Source organism: Pteropus alecto, unplaced genomic scaffold, assembly GCF_000325575.1.
Source record: "Pteropus alecto unplaced genomic scaffold, ASM32557v1 scaffold3, whole genome shotgun sequence".
In the NCBI taxonomy this organism is placed as follows: Eukaryota; Metazoa; Chordata; class Mammalia; order Chiroptera; family Pteropodidae; genus Pteropus; species Pteropus alecto.
The window spans coordinates 19,047,563-19,067,298 of record NW_006442484.1 but is presented as its reverse complement, the minus strand read 5'-3'; the positions used below and the strand labels follow the sequence as shown (position 1 = coordinate 19,067,298).

General features: G+C 31.9%; 1 protein-coding gene and 1 pseudogene across 1 annotated transcript in view; both read left to right on the top strand.

The window, feature by feature from the left end:
- LRP1B (LDL receptor related protein 1B) overlaps positions 1-19,736 on the top strand; it is a 1,653,662-nt gene that overhangs the window by 841,915 nt on the left and 792,011 nt on the right. The gene's annotated exons all lie outside the window — the stretch shown is intronic.
- Positions 1,358-1,458, top strand: LOC112470436 (annotated as a pseudogene).

Here is a 19,736-nt window from a genome sequence, read left to right as displayed (position 1 = left end):
TATTTATTATACTCATAATAAAAATTATGAAAATAAAGTGGGCAGAAATAAAACACTTATGTCATAGTTACCAAGTAACAAAGTCATAATTTGAACACAGAAAACCTTGCAGTAGAATCCCTTGTTATAAACTTTCGAACAGAAGCTATTTAATTAAATGAAGAACATACACATAAAAGTTCCTATTTTGTAACAAAACATTATCATTTTTATAATTATTACTGTTAGTTATTGTAATTATTTTCTTTTATGGCCTTTTCTGTTTTGACAGTCAACTGCAAAATTTTGTCTATAATTCAAGGTTTTATATTTCAATAGTAATTATAATTGTTTAAAAGTTCACTGTGTTGTGCAGTACACTTCACAACTCTGAATAACTAACTCATTTTTTTTCCTAAACATAGTTATAATAGAAACCACTGCTTCACTTTCTAACAGATGGAAAGCCATCTTGTTTTAATGCACATCATTTCCAATTGATACAAGCTGTCAGATAACTTCTGGTAAAAAGAATGCTGAATCAGATATTTATTTTTAGAGACAATTTTTGAGGTATAGGCTAGCTTACCCAAATGAGAATATGCCATATCACTTGACTCTATAGATAAAAATGCTGAAATATTCTGTCATTTTTCATTTTAGATTTTTGCTTTAGACTTCTTACTACGCATGCTAATTCCCATCACGTTTCTCTTAGCAACTCCTTTTTGTCTTAAAACCATTATTCTTTTCATTTAATAGTTATACCCTAGTTTTTATTTCTATTCTTTGTTGAGAATATCTGGAACCTTATAGTTATAAGTAGTTTCATAATAGTTACAAGCATGTGCTCTAGAACTCAACAAACCTAGATTTGAATCTCAACATAGCCATTTGTTGACTGAATGGAAAATATTTTAATCATCAAACACTTTAGTTTTTTTTTTTTATTTCATAATACTTCTATCAAATATTATTATAAGAATAAAATAAATTAATGCTTCTAAAGTGACCATAATTTACCATGGATATTATTAATTTTAGTCTGCTAATATAAGACATCAAATAGATGATGATTAAAGACCCTGACAAAAACAGATTTTAAGAAGTGAGGAAGCTGAGTTAACACCTTCATGTCCATATTGGTTATATATAGCTAGTGGCTTTTCTGGTGAGTTGATACCTATCTTGTATTGTTTAATAAGTATTTCAATACCACTACTGGAAAGAAGCAAGTAAAAAGAAAGTAAAAGAAAAAGTTATTGTTTATTATGTGTTATAATTGGGTACTTTTATTGTCTAATTTGGTTAATTCATGTAAATATAATATTTGGAAAATATGAGAGCTAGATTTGTGTAAAATTAAAAAATACTAAGTGCTTATTTAACCCACGCATAACCTAAAAATGGAACGATACAAAGAATATTACCATGAATCCTGAACAAGGATGACATTTTTGTGAAGCATTTCATAGATTCCACAGTTCTGGAAAAATTATATATTATATGTTTTTTTGTGTCTACAATGATAAAGCAAGTGTGGTAAAATAATAATAAATTGAGATTCTGGGTGAAAGGTTATGGAAGTCCTTTTTATTATTCTTTTAACTTTTTATAAGTCTCAAGTTATTTACATTTTTTTTTTAATTAGTATTCTGAGAAATGAAAAGTAAAAATAAAGTGTCAACCAGGTTTTAAAGTAATGTGTTTCAACTAGATCTGGACAAACACCTATAGAATAGGTGCTTTCAAAGTGTAGAGGTTTCATGTTTTATGGATATTACAGTTTAATTTTTGGATTTGCTAGTACTACTCTATACTAAAATAGTATATTTTCCTAAAATATTGTTTTAAAAAGTTGTTAAAAATCCATATGAGTTTAATTGGTACATCTTATAAAACAAATTATTAAGACTGCTATTTATTCTTTACTTTGATGCAACCAGTAAATATTTTCATACATTGATGCTTTCGTAAATACAAATTATGATAAGTGCTATGAGAATAAAAGCATTATTGTCAAGACTAATGGAGAGAACATTAGTTAAGTTAGTTGGTCAGTGAAAGTTTAACTGAAAAGATGACATTTAAGATGTTACCGGGAGGATAAGACAAAATTGTGAAAAGGAAACTGAAAATGCAGATAGGGAACAGGAGGAATATTGTAGAGAGAGAGCAAGCCTATTGCCTTGAGGAGGAAAAATGAAGGGCATGTTTGAGAACCTGGGGGGGGCGGGAAAGCAGCATGGCTAAAGTCCAATAAACTGGGAGAAGAGTGGTTCAAAATGAGTATGGAGAGAGAGCCTGGAGCTGTATCATGTAGAACCTTGTAAACTAGGTTGGTAAATTTTAAGCTGAGGAGTCAGTTGGTCAGAATTATAATTTAGAAAGCTGTGTTATTGTAAAATATTGTATGTGTGTGTGTCTGTGTGTGTCTCTGTGTAGGGGGTAAAATGGGAATTGAAAGATAAGTAAAGAGTCCATTTCAATAGTTTAGGATAGGTAATGGTTGTTTGAACTAAGGTAGTACCTACATAGATGGAGAAAACATTCTATTTAAAAAACTTTGTGAACATTTTGTGTAAAAGAGATTTACTTTATTAGAAATAGCTATATTTCTTAATATAACTTAAGACTTCAACCACAAAAGTAAATAACAACAATTGCATGCAAGCATTTAAAAAAAAATATTAGAACCTCGTTATATTGAGCATTGAGTTAACTAAGACTTCTAACTAAAAACAATTTTATTTTTAAGTGAGTGAGAATTTAATCGTGCTTATTTATATAATCACAAATCATATGGGCCTTTTAATTTCTTATTTGCCCTTATAAACTCATTTAAATAGAGATAACTTACAGAAAGTATGCTATTGCCCCTATTTTCTTAATGTTTTAATTATACTTAAAATGATTAATAATAATTTTACATTGTATTAGAGGATAATACATTATTATTAGAGAATAGTAATAAGTGTATAATTAATTTACATTATTATTAGAGAATAATAATAAGTGTATAATTAATTTGTAAATTATGAATATCATGAGCCTGTAATTGGTAAATATATATCTAATAGAAAAAATTTGTCAGTTAATATTTTTTGTAATCATGATATTCATTAGGGATTTGTTACCTTTCATTTCATACTTATATAAAATATGGGTATTTAATCAATGTTATTAATATTTTACCAAAAAGTAGAGAAAGAAAAACAAGAGTTGGTGATGTGGAGGTACAAATAGTATTTTGGGGAGAGACTTGGCTTAAGTCAAAAGACTTTGTTTCCAGGTATGGATTGGGTAACCTTGGTGAATTCATGGCTGATGATTTCTAAGTTTCTTTTCAGCTCTCAAAGTTTGTGATTTTTCTGAAATGTACCAGAGATTAGAACTCTTTGGTTTTTATCTAGGTTCTCTTGTTTAATCCACATTCTTGCTGCACAATGACTTAAAAAATCAAATTTTAAAAATTAATGATGATATTTCATTGTATATCATTGTTATTTGAGTTTATTGGGAAGAGTGGTTTCTTAGAAAGAGTGGAAGGATCGGATTAAGTGTGGTAAACTAGAAACTGGAGTGCAATGATTAAAAAGCTGAGCCATTGAGATGATGGGTCAAATTGAAATTAGAAAATAATAGTAACTACTTTTAGTAGTTGAGTAGGAAAACATTATAAAAGTAATCAATAAAGGAATTCTGGACCGGCTGCTACTATATTTCTAATTGTCTTATTCCTTCTTAGAGTGATTCTACATCCTCCAAATGCCAAAGTTTATTTTCTCCCTGATGAGTCTATGGGGGATTAAAAGCTGCTTCCCAAACCTGGATTTCAGCAAATTCTCTTTGTTACTATCACAGAAAGAAATATGACCCCTAAATAAGTGTAATTGGAATGACTACAGAGAAAAATCCTGCAACTTGGGTTAGAATACCTTGGGTTGAGTTCTAGTTTGGTATCCCACTAGTTTTATGAAAATCACTTATCTGACACTCAAAAGCAGCTTTGTAAAATATGAACAATTTTATGTGAAAGTTTCATTTATCCTCATTAGGAAGCCATAAAGATTAAATATGGTAAATTATATAAAAGTGCTTTGTCATCTGGAAAATGCTATTTGTATGTTAGCTAGTTTTCTCTATTCATCAGTTTAGCCTATCTAGTATGACTATTGATAGATATAGTTAAAAATGGGAGATTTCTTTACCACTATTAGTCAACTTTGTATTGATTGAGTTGTATTCCCACACCCAACACTAATTAACAAAAAAAGAAAACAAAACAAATGACAAAATTTCTTATTTCCTTCAGTTCTTCAAGAGATTATAAGACCATTAACTTCTATGTAAGGTTCATTTCGCTCCTCTAAAATTCATCTCTACATTTTGCTTCCTTGTAGAACATTCACTGATTCTCTTACTCATATTATGAGTTCTTTAAATGTCATCCAACTCACATAGCAACTGGAATAGAATCCAGTAGAGACGGGTATAGTGTAGATTAGTGCTTTTCTAGGTCTTATCTTGTTTCCTATCAGGTCTAATACAGGTTTTCCACTAAAACAGCAAGATAGCATCAAAGTTTAAATGCTTTTTAAAGAATATATCTGAGTACCTAATAGTAAGTAGGTTTAAGATATAATATTTTTCTGTAGAGTATAATAATTCTGAATCAGTACCAAACCAGGGTTTGTAGTCTTGATTTTGTCCAGGCATCTTCCAAATGCATTCCAATGTAAATTTACAAGATATCATATATCCAAATGGTCATCAGTCAATAGAATCATCTTTCAACACAAAATAGTTATTATTACCAGATTGAGGGGTTTTTATTCATTTTGTAAAATTCAATTCAAATTACACCTTGTAATATAAACCTTTTATTTCATTTCATGGAAATATGCAAATTTTCTTAAACATAGGAAAGTTTATAAATATGTGACTAAATATCTGTTGTAAAATAAGCTGTTTCCTTTACCTTAAATTACATATTTTTCAAAAGAAAAACTTCAGACAAACATTTGTGTTTAGATAGGCCATTTAGGTGATCATTTCAGGAAGCAAGAGTGAGAGGTGAAGTAAAAAAAAGAGGAAAAGCCAATATACGGTGTATTACTAAGGCAACTGTGGTGATCTAGGACTTGATTCTCCTCAGGATATTCTGAGAAGCATATGGAATGCTTGTCAGAACAGTCTCCCTGAGGGCTGACCGCTCCTTTCTTCTGCTGGTTGAAAGTTGCCCTTGGTACGTTAATTTTCCAAGCTTATATATGCCTACTGAATGAGGTTCAGTTTGTTCAAGGTGAGGTGCTGTCAATATATGGAAAATGAAAACTCATTTTTAACTGCCCACCATAGATTGCACAAGAATTAGAAACCAAGAGGATGCATAGCACAATATCGGATACATTCTTACATATGCCTTTGTGAATTTCAGTGATAAACCACTTATAAAAACATTGTTAAAATCATCCAGGATCCAATATTACTTTTTGTTTCTATATTTCCAATTTATATATTCAAATTTAGAAATTCAGAATATAATTAAAATGGGCCCTCTTAGTTATTTTGTGTTTATCAAAACTGCATATAATCTGAGATTTTATACTATTTGCATGCCAACTAATTTGCCCTCCAGAGTCTCCTAGACCTTGGCAAAAGGTATGAGACTTTTGAGTCAATGATAAAGTACTTCATTACTCACAGGACAGCAGGCAACAAGAGCTGCATGCTCATATTGGTTCCCCTCCTTTTCAAACAACATTAAAAAGATTCAGAAGAGCAACAGGATGTTTACATTTTGGAGGAAGCCTCCAGAAGCAGCTCTGGAAGATCATTAACCTCTCTCCCTTCCCCACATCTCCCATGGTCTGAAGTCGTCTCTCTTCCAAGTACTGGATTTTTGCTCTCCCTCCACATCCACAAAATCTGGAGTAGCTAACTTTAACTTTTTTTCTTCCCTCAATCTTTTCCTGTTCCATCCAGAATTTTGTCTGGAAAAGTCAAGTGAAACAGGGACAAAAAAGCATATGTATAATCTGTTAGAATTAAGTCTTAATCCACTAATCTCATTCTGGAGAGGCCACTATTCAGAGACTATATCCCTTAGGCTGGTGTGAGGTTGCCATTATAGGATAAAGAAAGATACATTATGCCAAGGAATAGGAAGGAAGTTTGAAATTTCAAAAGAAGTCTACATAGTTTCCTATAATCTTCAAACTCCTTCACCTGAGATTTTATCCTATTTACAAACAACAAATTAATTTGTCATAACTTCATAGTTACCTAGGTCAGAGGCGAAGGACTTTATTCATCACAGCACAGCACATGGCATGAGCTTGATATTCAGTTCCCCCTTTCTCTCCCAAGTCTCAAGCAGGCAATGGAGAAGCAGACTCAGATGGGGGATACGCACACAGTGAGTTTGTGTCGCAGCTAAGAAACTGAGTTTAGGAAACCAATTTTTTAAGACCTCAGCTAGCAACCCGCCCAACCTTTGCCCTGGAGGGAAGCATGATCTTTATTATTCTGGTTAGGCACCAAATCTGCCTCTCTGCGCCAGAGGGAGAACCTATCTTTATCCTTTCTCAAGTTATTTGCTCTACAAACATCCTTTAAAAGATAGTATGAAACAGAAGTTGCAAATCCCTTTGCTAAAAAATGGGCAGAAATGTAAGAGACCCAGTGGGGAATTGTCTTCCAATATTTTATATATTTTGGTGGTAGAATTCTTTGCATATGAAGTGACTTTATTTCTGTAACTTATCCCTTACTGTTAGCCATGTTTTAAAATAATGTAGCCGAGAAGAACGTGCAAATAAAATATTAATTGGACAAGAAATCAAAGATAGTTATTGGACAAATTTAATTTTTGTCACCACTCTGTTTTAGTTAGTCTGTTTGTTTATTCCATTTTTTCCCAGAAAGAATATTGAGTTTTGTAGTAACTATGAAAATGGAACTTTTTTATATTATGATCAAAGTTGAAAATATTTTACATTTTTTAATGAGGTACATGTATAAATAGTAACAGCCAAATTGGAAAATAGATTAAAGATAATAGAGAAACCAAGTTGAACTTTATAATAATTTTTCCCTATATTAGGCAAATGGTAAAATAAAAAAGTATCCTTTGTTTTATTGTATTTAAACTTTTATTTTGAAATACTTTGACTCCCCAAAAGTTGCAAAATTAAAATAGAGATGTCTCTGCTTCTTCCAATGGTAACATCTTACATGGCCATAGTAAATTATTAAAACCAGGAAATTTATATTGATGCAATTCTATTAACTCAACTACAAACCTTATGCAGATTTCATATGTACACTTTTTGGCTTGTAATTCTATGAAATTTCATATGTATACATTTCTGTAACCATCACCAAAATCAAGATAAAGAATAAATATGTCTATCACCACAGAAAAACTCTTATTTTTTTCCCTTTTATAGTCACACCCATCCCAAGTCCTAACCTCTAGCAAACATTGATCTGTTTTTATCACCACATTTTGTTATTTTAAGAACATTAAATAAATGAAACATTATACAATTTTTATAACCATTGAGATTGGCTTTTTTTCACTCAGAATGATTTCTTTGAAATCCATTTGTGTGATTTTATACATCAGTGGTACATTTCTTTCTATCGCTAAATAGTATTCTATTATAGTGATATACCACATGTCATTTATCTGTTCATACATAGAAGAATCTTTTGGTTGTTTCCAGTATGGAGCTATTACAAATCAAGCTACTATGAAAATCTGTGTACAGGTTTTCATGTGAGCATAAATTTTTATTTTTCTGTTATAAATACTCAGGCATGTGATTGCTGAGTAAATTGCATGGTAAATTCTGTTTAATTTTATAAAAAACAAAAACACCAACAATAAACTACCAAATTGTTTTCCAGAGAATCTGTACAATTTTGCTAGCAATATGAGATCTAGTTTATGCAACCTCTCAAGCACTTGGTGTTGTCAGTGTTTTTTTTTTTAGCAATTCTAATAGTGTGTAGTGGAATCGTACAGCATTTCTCTAATAGCTAATGATGTTGAACATCTTATATTTTTTTATATTAACATCTTTTAAATTTAAATTTGTTTTGTTTTAGCAAAATTCTAATTTGTGACTCTAAACAATAGGTCTTCTTTTGTGCAACTTTTTGATTGATTTCTTGGCATTTTAGAGGAGACATTTAATTTTATCATTATATGAGAAGCTTATGGATTTCAAGCATTTTAATTGCCCCAAGCATTGGGTTAGCACTTTTACACATTGCCTTTTAATTTTATCACTTTTGCTTTGTTATTCCAAGATCTCTTACATATCTCTTTAAATACTGTCTTGATTTAGATTGGATTAGCAGCAATTTATAACCTTATACTGCTTAATCAAATTATCTTCCTTCCAATCCTATTTTTATCTGGTCTAACAAACTTTAAAATTATGTCGAAAGTTTACAATAAAGGGAATGAAGAAGATTACCATTAATTTACTAAACTAAAACTCTGTTAAAATTTAAGAAATATTTTAGTTTAAGGTAATAGAAGACTGACCAGGAGTTAAGTAGCTAGGTACCTTCTGTAGAAAAAAGATGACATTATACATCCATTTCTTCATTTATTTCTTTACTTCTTCATTCTCTTATTCTGCAAATATTTATTAAGCATTAATTTTGTTGTGAGGTACTATGAAAAATACTAATGTGTTAGGATCATTTTATCCCTCAAAGATCTTACAACGAACATGGGGTGAAACTGGCTACAGGAAATAATTAAAAAGCAACACCAGCCACTCTGTACTATAGATAAAGACTCCAGACTGATGCTACTAACTGGCTTAACTTCACCAACTTAGGCATTGAGTTGTTGTTATTTTAATCTGTAAATGTAGTATCTCGATTCAAAATTTTCTATGTTCACTTATACTTCTAATATTCTGAGACTGGAAATCAGAAGAATATTCTTTTAGTTGACTGTCAGAAAGATTCCAACTGTGCAAAAAAGCATAGAAGTGAATATATTCTGTGACCACTTAGCACTATATCTAAGAAATAAACATATAACTTAAACCCTGACATTGGATTACCTTTGCATGTACATAAAAAAAAAAAAAAAAAAACCTCATGGCAAGTGATTTCTTGGTCTCTCTGGATGGACCACAGAGAAAACAAAATTGAAAGGCAAGTATCTTGGAGAAAGATAAGCATAGACTCAGGAGAGACCTGGTTGGTGTTGATAGTGCTTCTTTTGTAACAAGCTTTCTCTGTGTTTCACTAATTTGTCTACAAAAGGCAGAATTCATTTTTTTGATATACTTTAAAAAATAGACAATGATATAATTATAACTACATTGAATACTTGTTAAATAGTGTAATTTATATATTTTGCTTCCTATTTTATGATTTGAATTCAGCTGACTCTTAACATCATATTGCACAAAGATGACTCAAATTCCCAAATTATTTCAGAGAGAAAAAAAAATATTCTATTGTGCATTAGGAACAGGAAAAGAAACATGCAAAGAAAATATAAGCTTAATTTAACAAGTTAAAAAGAGAAAATAAATGTATTGATGTGATTAATGTGATTTCAGTCATTGAATAATTATATTCCAACTACAGTTCTATATTCAGTGAGAAAATAGGTATATTCAGCATTTCACACATTTGACAGAGCTAGTCATAAATAGAACACATTAAAATATATTTTAATAGTTATACAAAGTTATTAGCAAGTTATGAGAACTGGTATATTTGTAGATCTAAGCAAGTGAAATATGTGCAAATATTAAAACAATATTTTTTGTGTGCAGACTTCAGTAACTGTTATGTTTACCCCTGTCTCATCAATGACAATAACAAAAGTTATATCAAGGAAAGCTTTAAAGATAAAATAGTTTAGTGACTTTTGTTAGCTCATTGTTCAAAGAATACATCCTGATGGAAGCTTTTACCTAAATTATTTTCTCAGTAGGATTAAACAAATGATAACTAGCCTATTGAATAGTATATTTTTTTCAGCATTATTTTTGTATAATTAATGCAAAGAATATGCATAAGTGAGATCTGTGAGCTCCTTGTTGACAAGGATCCTGATCATAAAAGGTCATTACTATATGTTTGAAAGAATGGACATGTAGGAAAATCTATTTCTACATGTTTGTATATATCATTAAATTTACTTTATATTGTACAATAACAATAGAAAAATGATAAAAAGGTTAAAGTTCTGATTCTGACTTTAGCTATTATACATTTGACCTTGGTTTATTAGTCCTCCTCTTTGTCACTAGGCACTCTCAGTTCTACAGAAGAAAGGCAAAACCATTTTTCTAAAGTACTTTTTATATTTAATATTCTTTTTCCTAAATATAATATGTAAATATTATAGAAAATTTGTAAAACAAAGCTGTACATAAAAAAGTAATATTTAGACATTATTTTATTATCCAGAATAAATTATTAATATATTGTTGTATTTCTATAACATACATTTGTATTCATTCTACAAAATTTCATAAACTTTTAAATTTACATTTTATAAAAGTAAGAGCAAATTAAAATTGGTATCATGTTGCATATTCTTTTTATATCTATGTTTTTATGAATTTAAAAGCGAATAATAGATGACATAAAACATGTTCCTTTGTAATGACTATACAATACAACACTCTATCCAGCAAAATGCAGCAATATAATTACCTTCCTGTTAGACATGCATAGAGGGTGGATGAAGTTGGGAATAAGAATAAAATTCCAGTAGGCAGGAAGAAATGGTGTCCTGCCAAGGATTTTCTCTTTTTTACCAACTCAAAATGATGACTAATGTTGAGATTTTTCTAGCAAATGTTTATTTACTGAGACTGTGTTAAAATGTTACATTTACTTTCATGACCTTTTTTTTCACACTTTGATTTTCAACAGAAAGAAAATAATGCTTGAAATTGCTAAATCACATATCTATCAGTAGGTTTCACATTTCTCTATGAGAATTCTTCCTCTCTGCGTGTAATATAGTACTTATCTCCTCCTACTTCCTATGCAGAGTTGTAGTTTGTGAATTGATTTGGGAGGGGGTGTAGTGATGGAAGAGGGAAAGACCATCACTCTAAGTTCTTCAGAGTCTAGCTCCCATATCTGGAAGGGCCAACTGTTTGCTTTTCTGTTGGTATGAAGTATGGATTTCTAAGCCAGGTGAAAAATAAAGAGGGAGAGACAAAATATGTTTCCATTATTTTCTCTTGTCAGTGGTTTTATTTTAGTTTTGGTCAAAATATATAAGTTGGACATTAATTATGTTTTTAATTCAAATTTTATCAACCATGCAGTAATTCTAAATTTCTCTTGAAATCTAGAAAGTTGGAGTGTTTGAGTGTCTGATGGTGACACAATTGGAGTCCTTTAATGGTTCTTTAGCAATGATGGAAGTAGAGGTAGAGTCAAAGACCACCGTCTCGACACTATTTTAAACCAGTCTCAAACATCAACTTTTGATAATTTTGCGAGTTGATTTTCCAAAAATATGTTCAGTTACATGTCATCTGAATATTTAACTAATATTATTAAATAAATATAGTCATTTATTACTTAGGAAATGCTACTAAATGTAATTTTAAAAATTATATTACACAAATTATTTTAACTTAGTAAAATCCCAAGATCTACTTTAGTAAAATTCTATCATCAATGTAGTGTATGATTTTAATATATAAGTATAAACTCAGAAACAAAGTTGTTCTTGTAGCTACATAAAAGCCATATGTCTTTAAGGTTTCAAAAGATGCAAGTTCTTATTATATAAAAATTCAAAAGTACTAAAGGATACGTATTTTTAAAATGTAAATAAGAAGTATATTCCCCTTGTCCAGCAACCCCCACCAAAATAATATATTTCCACTGCCTCCCAAGAAAGCTATTTTGTCTCAAATAAGAAAATATAAATAAATATAAAAAGCAATGTAAAAATTAAACCATTTTTTAATAGTAACTTTATTTCTAATGTAGAGCATAGATGCTTTCCAAAGAAAGGCAGCATTAAATAGATATTTGCCTTTCAGGGGCTTATGAAAAGAAAAAAAAAGTTTGTCTTCAATTAGAGGCACAATACAATTGTGTTTCTACTTTAGAATGTAGTCCAATTATATCATTCCCTATATGTTTAAGAAATTTGCGATGAATTTAATTTTTCTATGCAGTGTTATATTCTCTAGGAACACTCTATAAAGTACAATTTTCTGTTTTATTTGTATTACAATAGGGAACGAATTGCATAGCATTTATTGTAATAGGGTAATAATATTGTTTAACTCTGGGAGCCCTTTGAAAGATATTTCCCTAGGCTATATTGCTACTTACTTTGATTGTTGAGAAGTAAAAACGGAGATAGGGAAACTAGTTAAAAGGCAACTGAAATAATAAAAGGAAGATTGATTATATGTAATTCTGAGCTAAGGTAATAGCAGTGTAGATAAACTTATCTTAAGAGACTCCTAGGAATTGTGATTGACAAGAATTAGTGAAAATTTAGATTAGGAATGATTTTGGCTTGAATTATCATATGGTTCAGATGGTGATGCCATTCTGAGATAGGAAATAAAGAGGAGGAGAATATTAGGTGGGAAGAATAATAAGAAGAGCTGATAAAATAAGCTTTTGAAAATATAAAATAACAAGTTTGGTCATTATTCTGCCTAAAGAGTAATTTACAAGATCTTTTATTGCTAATCGCTTAGACAAAGGGAAAGCTAAAGATAAATAAATCCATAGAAAGATGAAAAATTTGAAGCTATGTGACATCTGAATTGCTTTGGTTTTTTAAATATATATTTTTATTTTTCAATGACAGTTGGTATACAATATTATATTAGTTCAATTGTACAAAACAGTGGTTATACATTTATATAACTTATGAAGTGATCACCCCTCAAAATCTAGTACTCATCTAACACCATACACAGTTATTACGGTATTACCGACTATGCTCCTTAGGCTATACTTTACATCCCCATGACTTTTTGTAACTACCAATTTGTACTTCTTAATCCCTTCCTTTTATTTACCCACTTAACCCCTCTCCCATTTGACACCTGTCACAATGTTTTCTGTATCTGAGTTTGTTTCTGTTTTGTTTATTTTGTTCTTTAGAGTCTACATGTAAGTGAAATCATATGGCATTTGTCTTTGTCTGTCTTATTCCACTCAGCACAATATCCTCTAGGTTCATCCATGTCATTGCAGATGGCAAGATTTAATTCTTTTCTTTTTCTTTTCTTTATGGCTGAGTAATATTCTATTGTATATATGTACCATCTCTTTTTTATCCATTCATCATTGATGAAACCCAGGTTGTCTCCATATCTCCATATCTTGTAAATAATACTGCAATGAACATATGTATTCACATGTCTCTTTAAAGTAGTATTTTTTGTTTCTTTGGATAAATACCCAGAAGTCGGGTTACTGGGTTCTCCTTTGTCACTTGTTATAGATTTTATTTTAAAATTTATTTTCTTTGGTATAAATATTGCTAATGCAGCTTTTTTGTTTGTTTCCATTTTCATGAAATATCTTTTTCCATCCCTTCACTTTTAGTGTGTCTGTGTCATTTGACATGAAATGGGTTTCTTATAGGCAGCATATGTAACAATCTTGTTTTCTTATCCATTCAGTCACCCTGTCTTTTAATTGGTGCATTTAATCCATTTACAATAAAGTAATAGTTGATAGATATGTAGTAATTGCCATTTTATTATTTACATTTTTATATATTTTTTTCTTCTTCTTCTCCCTCTCCTCTTCTTCAAGAAGTCCCTCTAACATTTTTTGTAATACTGATTTGGTGGTGATGAACTCTTTTAGCTTCTTGTGTGGAAAGCTCTCTATTCTCTGATTATAAATGATAGCTTTGCTGGGTAGGGTAATCTTGGTTGTATGTCTTTGATTTTCATCACTGAATATTTTGTGCCAACTCCTTTTGGCCTGCGAAGTTTCTGTTGAGAAATCAGCTGACAGTCTTATGGGAGCTCCCTTGTAGGTAACTAACTGCTTTTAAAATTCTCTTTGTCTAACTTCTGGCATTTTAATTATGTGTCTTGGTGTGGGCCTCTTTGTGTTCATCTTGTTTGAAACTCTGTGAGTTTCCTGGGATTGTTTGTCTATTTCCTTTGCCAGATTAGGTAATTTTTCCATTATTATTTCTTCAAATAGTTTTTTGCTCTCTTCTCATTTTGGTACCTCCATGATGCAAATGGTAATATAATTGATGTTATCACAGAGGCCCCTCAAACTACCCCTATTTTTTTTTTTTTTTGGATTTCGTTGTTGATGCTGTTCAGATTGGATGTTTTCTGCTACCTTATCTTCTAAATCACTGATTTGATTCTCTGCTTTATCTAATCTATTATTGATTCCTTCTAATGTATTCTTCATTCCAATTATTATATTTTTCATTTCCGACTGGTTCTTTTTATGTTTTCTATCTCCTTTTTTTTTTTTTATCACTTGTTAAAGTTATCACTGAGCTTATGTATTCTTCACCTAAGTTTATAGAGCATACTTATAACCAAGGTTTTGAAATCTACATCTGGAAGATTGCTTATGTTTATTTTATTGAGTTCTTTTTCTGGAGCTTTGTTCTGTTCTTTTATTTAGGATATGTTTCTTTGTCTCCCCATTTTGGCTGAATCCCTGTTTGTGTCTGTGTATTAGGTAGGGCTGCTCTGTCTCCCAATCTGAGTTAAGAGGTCTTATATAGTAGGTGTCCTATGGTGCCCAATGGCACAGTCTTCCCTGGTCATCTGAGCTAGGTGCCAATGGTATGTCTCTTGTATGGGTTGTGTGTGCCCTCCTTTGTAGCTGAGGTGTGTTTACTCTTTGCATGTCAATAGGAGAGATTGGTCCTTTGGCTACTTGGTTATGATGACTGGTTACTACAGTGGAGGAGTTATTGTGCAGGGGCTGACCCTATGGAGCAGGATTCACTTTAGTGGGGTTCTGGTGCCTGCCGAGTCTGCTCTTCGGTGTGTCATCCTCAGATATGGCCCTGGGTATTGCTCCATTATGATATTAAGCTGGCTACCAGGTGTGCTGGCCCTGGGTCCTCCTGAGAGGGGCCTGTCACAGGCCCAGTTTAACCCAAGCCTGTGCCTGGCCTGAGGCCACCTGGCATGAGTTACCAAGCAATCCACAGATTGCCCAAATCCACGCCACTAGGCTTAGAGGTGCCCTGAGAAGCCAAGCTGTGAACTCATACTGGCTGCCACTACTTCTGGGCTTGAGGCTGTTCAGCAAGAAGTACAGGGCTCACTGAGGCCAGATTCTGTTTTTGGGGGGAATTGTGAACCTTTGAGAGATTGTAAGAAAGTCTGCAGCATGAGCCAAGACAGGCCCTTTGTTTGGAAAAGCCACTGGAATTGTCTTGGATGGGCCCACAGTTGGGTGGGGAGGGGTCTCAGGGAATCACCAGGGAAGGGAGACCTGTGTTAGTCAGGTTGAAGGAAACTCAGATATGGCACCCATCTGCATCTGAACCCTAGGAAGGCTCAACATCGAAACAATGAATTCTGTCTGGGACAAAGCTGCCCCTCTGGCCATTGCCCAGAAGCTAGGTAATTCATTTTCTCCCCATATGTTCCTGGCACCTTTTGAGGTGCTGCTCTAGAGCTGGAGCATAGAGTGAGTAGGTCCATCAGCAGGTAAGTCAGTGTGTGGGCCCTTTAAAATGGAAGGCTGCAACTCCTGTAGCCCTCCATCTCACTCAGCCACAGACAGAAATTATGGGAACCTCTCTTCCTGGAGCTAGAACTCTGGGCTGGGGAGCCTAGTGTGGAACTGGGACCCCTCACTCATCCAGGGCGAACTCTGCAGCCAAGATAGCTGTTGTCTTTTATTTGCCACACACAGGTGTGGGGCCAGCATGTTCCATGTCTCTACCCCTGGCTGGCTTCTGTACGTCCTTAGTTGCAGGACTTTTGTTCACCTAGACTTCCGATGATTCTCAATGATGATTGTTCTGTAGTTTAGTTGTAATTTTGATGTGGTTGTGAGAGGAGGCAAGAACAGCGTTTACCTTCTCTGCCATCTTAACTGGAAATCACCTTGATTTCTTATCTAACTGAAGGTATAAGAGGCTACATCTTTATTTTTAGGAAAGTGTCAACAATTAAAGGAAGGAATCATTGTAATAATTTAATTTTTTTCAAACAAAAAGTAATTTAAAAAAGAGAAATTGTACTTTTGAATAAGAAGAGTAAAAAGTAAAAGATTTAATAGAAGTAGTATTTAAATGTATGCTTCAGTGGTCAGTCAAGCCTAAATGCTTAAACAATTCAAAGAGATGATTTCTGGTTTAAAATGATGGGATTATGTTTATGGTTGAGTTGCATGAGAAAATCTATGATGTATCAGTAACAGGATTGCAGAGAATGAATTCAGTTTTATTTCTTTTTTTTTAAATGTAGTTTCTTCAGTCTTACTAGCTTATAGCCAATTGAACTGAACAAGTGAACAAACAATAAAGCAACACACCAGTAGTTTTTGCCCAGATACATCATATAGCTAACATTCTAACCTGTTTCTGTACCATAATTGTATTTGTTTCTCTCATTTGTTTTGTTTGTTTGTTTGTTTTCTTATATAGGAAGATTGGTTAGCAAATAACAGTAGTTCATCAATGAAATGAATGGCAAATATTTTATTCCTTGACTACACTTTTACTCTTGAAGAAATTTTCAATTCCTTTGTTTCCTGTTAACTTCTCATCTTACTTTCTTCCAAACACTTAAAATAAGTTATTCAGCTATATGAGAAATAGAAAGATGTATAAAACTGTAGATATCTGCTTTCTAAAAATGTACATTCTGGTAGGTAACAAAATATGCAAACAAATGATTGAGATATTTACTAGCATAAAATAAATAGAAGAAATATGCACATTTGAAGATGGCCTACTTTTTTGTTACTATTTAAATCATAGTTTTATGATAATAATTAACCTGGTCTTTGGAGAATGTGTGGATTTTTTTTTTTTTTTTTTTTAATAATTATTGTCTCTTTTGGATCAAAAGCCTTTAAATTTTGGAGTAAAAACTAGAAAAGTCCTAGTGAGAATAGAGAAACCCTACCTAACTTCTTGAGGCTTGGATTCTAGGAAGAAAATATTAAATTCTAACATGACAAAGACAACACTCAAATAATTATTAATAAACCTTTGGAAACAGTATGTATGTGCTTGTGCATGTCTCTGTGTTTAAGTACACAAAAAATGTATTTTGTTCACATATAACAAATAACTCCACCTGTTCATTCATTAATGTTATTGTGACAGTGAGAAATTTGAGAATCAAACTGTTGGAGTAGGTTTTAGTTCAGGGCAAAATCTAACTGATACAATGAAGCATATAGTATTGCCCTGGGGTAAAACTCATAAAACCTCAGCCTGGCTCATTTGCAAAGTCCCTGCTGTTTATCTCTCTCTGTGAGCCAGGGTGTTTACATTTGCATGGACAATCATCCTGAGTCTGGCTATTTGTCTTTCATTCTGTTCATGTTTTCTATTTGCTGGCAATGCTTATATTCCTCGCTTAGAAACTTTATCATTGGTTAGGGAAGGAAGTAGAGTGGTTCATTTAAAATTTTATTCTCGATTAATATTTTTACTTCTCTAAAAATATTATTAGACATTCTCAAATCTCCACAGTTACTTTAGTGTATAAAGTGTAAAAGAACAAGAATTTTGAAAACCTAGTCACTATGTTTTAAACAGTGTGCTTGATATTTTACAAATATCCTTACTGCATTTCGAGGAGATAGTTATTATTTGTTCTATAAAAACAAGAAAATCTGAGGTTCAAAGAGTTCTCACAGTTAATAGATGGTATGTCTATTTGATTAAATAACCCATGTTTCTTCTTCTAAACTATACTAGTTCATAAAATAATGAGAAATGATTTGAAGAAGTTAACAACACAGATGTATTATGACCCAATTAAATCCTTTTTTGTTGTAACACACATTTGGTTAGACCAAAATTTATTCTAATCTTTTAGAGCAGAATTATACACTAGAAAAAAAAATTAATAATAACAGTCCATTAAATTAGTATTTTTCTTATATATTTGTGTTAACATTAAAATGACTTCTTGCCATAGCTTATTCTAAGCTTGAATAAGATCACTCAGAAACTGATGTTTCTTCATGTTTGGTTTGCTTTAATACTTGTTTGAGCAAGGGCACTAGCTGGATCATGTTCTGATGACAGAAGTTAGAGATGGAAACAACCTAATTATACACAATGTGCTGCATCTAGACATAAAGCAGGGAGAGAAGTATAACTAGGAAGGGGATGTTAAAAATATAGAATGAATACTAACTCAAGACTAGAGAAGACCCAGCATATATGACGGCAGTACCATTTATTGTTTTTGAGTGATTGAGTCACAGAACTGAAAAAGAGACAACGAAATGTGACCTAGGTGATATTACAGCTCTAAAAAGTAAAAGAAAAAGAAAAAAAAAAATGTTTCTTAGTAATATTTTCTAGGCAGGTTGTAACAAGACATTTAAATAGAGTACTATACTTGTTTATAAATATAGTCCCAGTTATATCATATAGCATGATATATAGATAAGTGGTGAAAGTAGCATAATGTTCATTAATATGGCTCCGTATTCCTATGCTCATTAGAAAGTCCTGATTCCTCAGAGTGTTGAATATACATGTATGACTTTCTTTGGCTAATGAAGTGTGAGAAGTGTGTCACTTATAGGCAGAGATTTTTAAAGCCAGTATGTGGTTTACCACATTCCCTTTTCCTGACTTAGCAAGTATCGAAGCATGCATTGAAATGGAGCAACCATCTCTCTCAAATTCTAAATGATTATAATGAATAATGAACAGATCCTCAAGAGACTTCATGTAACATCAGTTGGAAACAAATAATTATTTTAAGGCATTGATTTGCTTCTTACTGCAGCATAACTTGGCCTACTCTGTCAGATGTACATATTGTGAATTTCTCTACAGTATTTACCACTCTATCTCTACCACCAAAAATAGCATCCAGTATAAATATTTATTGAATCAGTGAAGTACTTAATGACTAGACATTTGTTGCCTTCTCTGAGTGTACGGACTAAGATAACATAACAAATACAATATAAAAAGTCATCTGGGAAGAAGGAGAAATTATTTACATAATGTATAGACCAGAAGTGAGTTCATTTTACTGGTGGAGGCAAAGGTTAACACTCATCAATCTAAGGAGCAGAAAGAATAACCTTGGGATGTCTATTAGTGAAGTAACTTGAGGCTCTCACCGATCACAAAACTAACAACAGGGGTTTTTGAGGTAAAAAGATTCTTTTTTTTTTTTTCTTTTATATAAAAAAATGCTGCATAAGGAATTTAGTTGTACTTAGTGTGATTATAGCTGTGCAACTTTACAGAGAAATGGACTTATAGATTATTGAATAATTTCTCTAATCGAGATGGGTTTTTTTGCTGTCATTTGTTTTGGACTTTTGCCTTGGTAAGAGAAGAAAGGGAAAATTTTCCAGCCAGCCATTTAGTTAGAATTAACCTTAGCTATGAAGGCATGACAGATAAACCAACCCCATCACTCCAATATTTGCTTGTCTGCATGTGGAATTCCTATTTTAGAGCATGGTGTAAAAGGAAATGTTTTTCTTTTGAAATTTTCTCTGTATACCAAACAAATTGGTCCCTTCGGACACATCATAAAGTTATATTA